The sequence below is a fragment of the Colobus angolensis genome, unplaced genomic scaffold, assembly GCF_000951035.1.
Source record: "Colobus angolensis palliatus isolate OR3802 unplaced genomic scaffold, Cang.pa_1.0 Scaffold350, whole genome shotgun sequence".
NCBI lineage: Eukaryota > Metazoa > Chordata > Mammalia > Primates > Cercopithecidae > Colobus > Colobus angolensis.
Window position 1 is genome coordinate 501,565 of NW_012116822.1, and position 4,384 is coordinate 505,948.

A 4,384-nucleotide genomic window follows, 5' to 3' on the forward strand; every position below is an offset into this window, starting at 1 on the left:
GCAGGGCTGGGGGCTCAGGCTGAGGACATTTGTGCCTCAGGATCCTCCAAGGGGCCTTCAACCTGGCTCTGCACCCCTCTGAGCAGCTGCTGGGTGCCAGGCCCTGGTACAGCCAGAGGGCATGAGCTCCCTCAGAGAACCCGCCCAGACCCGGTGTTCCTTCTCTAGGTGCAGCCTCGGAGCCCAGGGAGGCCTTGCCCACAGCCACACAGTCTGCTCCTTGGCTCATGGTCCTTCCCTGCAGAGGTGTCTTTGTTCTCCTGTAGTCCTGGCTCCAGTGTCATGGTCTGCCAGATGGGACGGCCCCCAGGGGCTCCACAGGGCAGGGCCTGTGCCTGTGGGGCAAGTGTCAGCAGCACAGATGGTGCCCAGGACTAATGCCTGTGAGCACAGCATGGCACCAGGTGATGTGAACCCCTAACACCACTCAGTCAAATGCAGGCACGAGGCAGGCCCTGGCCATGGGCTCTCCTTCACCACCTAGGCTTCTCCAGGGAGGGAGCCGGGGTGGGGTGGAGCCTGCAGACTGGAAGATTCTTCCCTGACTGGGGCTTGCCTCAGAGGCCCTGGGCCTGGCTGGGGTTCCAAATTGATTCATTCTCACATGGGGGACCCGTGGGTTCTCTGAAACCCCTGCCCCCCATCACTGCATCCCTGGGGACTCCCCTCCACCCCAGGCAGTTCCTTGGGAAATGGTGTCTTGGTTCTGGCTGCTGGAACAGAACACCAGAGGCTGGGTAATTTATAAACAATGGGAATACATTGCTTACAACTCTGGGGGTTGAGAAGTCCAAGATCAAGGCACCAGCAGATTCTGTGTCTGGCCCCTCACAGGTGGTGCCATCTCCGTGCCCTCACACGGAAGGGGTGTGCAGCTGTCTCCAGCCCCTTTTATGAGGGCGCTAAGCCCATTCACAAGGCCAGCGCCCCCATGACTTAACCACTCCCCAAAAGACCCCACCTCTTAATACCCTCACACTGGGGGTTCCTTTTCAACATGGGAATTGGGGAGGTTACCAACATTAGACCACATCAGGCATCTCCATCGTGGCCAGCACCTTAGCCTGGGAACCCAGCCACATCCAGCCCTCTGCAAAACCCATGCAGCCCCCCAGAGCAGAACCCCAGATAATCTCAAAGGTGTGAGTAGGGCTGTCCCAGGGCCTGTCATGGTCCCCTTCCCTGACAACTCAGGGACAGATAAATGCTGACATGGCCCCTCATCCTTCAGATCCCTCAGGCAGGCATCAGACCTCAGGCCTCTGCGTCTCCCAACCCTGCAGGGTTCCTGAGTGGTTCTCCAGGAGGGGCAACCCCCTCAGCCCTTGGAAGTACCCCGTGCACCCACAGCACCCTCCAAGCAATGCCCTCCCCAGTTTCCAGCTCCCAATCACTGACTCACCCACCCATGGGTCAAGGAGGTGAGCAGCTGAGATCTCAGTCAAGAGTGCCAGTTGGGATATGTCTCAGCTGAAGGCTCATACTTCATACCTGGAAACTCAAACGCTTCCCCATGACACCGAGCCTCAGGCCAGCGCTTCACCTGTAGCCTAACAAACCCCGCCAGGTAGGTGCTATCATCATGCCCCTTGGCAAGTGGGGAACAGAGGCTTAGAAAGGCTAAGCAACTGCTCGTGGACGGCAGCATGGAGAGGCAGGGGCTTGCAGGGTCTATCGCCTCCACAGCTCTGCTTCTAACCATGGTGTGGAGCAGAGGGGCTTCTGCTGCCACCTGGGCTTCCCACAGTCACACTCACGGTGATATGCGTCTTTCCTCTGCTCCTGCCTGCTCCTCTTTTGCAGGTCCCTAAGCCCCATGGTGTCCCCTGATGTTTCAGGAGGACCCTGCACTGTCCCATTCATGCTCAAGACAAAATATGCCATGGCCCAGCTCCCCTCCTGCACCCGCCCTGGCCCTCCGCGGGCCCTGCTGGGTGAAGCCATGCCTCATACCCAGCCATACAGAAAAGCAGGCCTCACTCCCTATCACACCACCCTCCACCCCCAGACACCCAGGCTGCGTGGCTCTGGCCTGCTGCACAGAGTCTTCAGTGAAAAGGGCCCCATTTTCACTCCCCAGGACTCAGGTTGGGGTCCTGAGGCCCCAGGCCAGGAGATGGATCCAGTAGGGAAATGTCAAAAGGCATGATGAGAGGCCCCTCAACCACAGCGGGGCCCTGGCCTGTGGCTGGGTGGGGTGCCTGACACTGTCTTCTTCAGCATCCCACCCTGCGCCTCCAGGTAGGACCGGAGAGATGGAAGGTTAAGTGGAATGAAGGGATCTAAGGCATGAGCTGTCCCCACTACACCCCAACAGACCTTTACCCAGTGGGCAAGCTGAGAGCAGTTCAGCAAAGGAGGAGACAGAAATCCCATGCGTCAGGGCAGAGAGCAACGGCAGGAAAAAGCAGCAGAGGCCAGCAGTAAAGATCCCCACAGGACAGACCAAGGAGCCTGAAGTTTACCCCAAAGGCTCTAGGGGAGCCAGTGAAGAGTTTCGGGGGTGGCAGTAACATGGTCAGTTTTAGAAAGCTCTCTGATCACTTTTGACCCAACACTCCCACTTTTACAACCTAAACTAAGCAAAAAAATCTGAGATCAGCACATTATTTGCATAACAGAGACGTCACAAATGGCCTCCACAGTCCTGCTCCTGTGCCAGCACATGGATTTGCTCCTCAGCCCAGCCCAGCCCCTGGAAAGCCCAGCCAAAGGCCCCTAACCAGCAGGAGCCTGAGCCCTTTCTTGCAGCCTTGGTGGGAGATGGATGTGCGCTCCTGGCCTTACACGGGATCGGCTGACACCGAAGGGCTAGTGAGACAATAAGGACTAGTGCCTCAACCGGGCACGGTGACCCACACCTGGAATCCCAGCACTTTGGGGGTGGATCACTTGAGGTCAGGAGTTCAAGACCAGCCTGGCCAACATAGTGAAAACATGGCGAAAACCCGTCTCTACTACAAAACACAAAAAATTAGCTGGGTGTGGTGGTGCATGCCTGTAATCACAGCTTCTCAGAAGGCGGAGGTGGGAGAATCACTGGAACCCAGGAGGTGGAGATTGTAGTGAGCCAAGATTGTGCCACTGCACTCCAGCCTGGAGACAGAGCAAGACTCCATTAAAAAAAAAAAAAGGCAGGAAGGAAGACTAGTGCCTCATAAGGGGCAGAAAGCTTCTCAATGAATTACTCGCTCCTATTGGTTTTGTGGACAGTTGCACCCCACTATTTAATGATTTACCCTTCCAGATTAAAATATAAACAAAGGCCAGGCATGGTAGCTCACGCCTGTAATCCCAGCACTTTGGGAGGCCGAGGCGGGTGAATCACTTGAGCCCAGATGTTCGAGACCAACCTGGGCAACATAGTGAGACCCCATCTCTACAAAAAATTCAAAAATTAGCCAGGCATGGTGGTAATGGTACACACCTGTGCTCCCAGCCACTCAGGAAGCTGAGGTAGAGGATCGCTTGAGCCCAGGAGGTCAAGGCTGCAGTAAGCTATGATTGCATCACTGCATTCCAGCCTGTGGAGCAGAGTAAGACCCTGGGAAGGAAGGAAGGGAGGGAGGGAGGGAGGAAGGAAGGAAGGAAAACATAAATGAAACACAGCAATTTAGAGACCAGTTTGGTTTAAATCAAGAGCCGCTAGCACTCACATAGACAACCTCTGCATCTAGAACATGTCTTCACAGTCGATCGTTTGATCTGACACATCGAGACCCTTCACAGAGAACCTGCCAGGAGGCTACTGAAGACCTGGATAAAGGGTCTATGTGGCAACACTCAGAGAGAAGGTAACTGAGCCCTGGAAATTCAAATGTTTAGAGGTTAAAGAAATAAGGAAAATCCATCAAGGGCATTGAGAAAAGAGTTTCTGGAAGTTAAGAAGGAAACCACGGAAGAGGCAGAAGCTGTTATACAGAAAGACGCAAGAAGCAGCAGCCACCCAGCTGCGTCAAATGCTGCTGAGAAAGTCCAGTAAGAACCAGGAGCTGGCCCGTGGGTTGGGCAATGTGGACATCAATAGTGACCTCAAAAGGAATTTCAGTGAAATGCTGGGGATGAAAGTCGGCCTGAAGATGATTCCAAAGCAGATGGAAAGACCAACTATCCAGTGGGAAAATGGGTAAGAAACGGTTCACAGAAGAGGAAATGTACATAGCTCAAACATGTACGAAGATGCTCACGGTGGCTGGGCGCGGGGGCTCATGTCCATAATCCCAGCACTGTGGGAGGCTGAGGCGGGCGGATCACGAGGTCAGGAGATCGAGACCATCCTGGCTAAGACACTGAAGATGATTCCAAAGCAGATGGAAAGACCAACTATCCAGTGGGAAAATGGGTAAGAAACGGTTCACAGAAGAGGAAATGTACATAGCTCAAA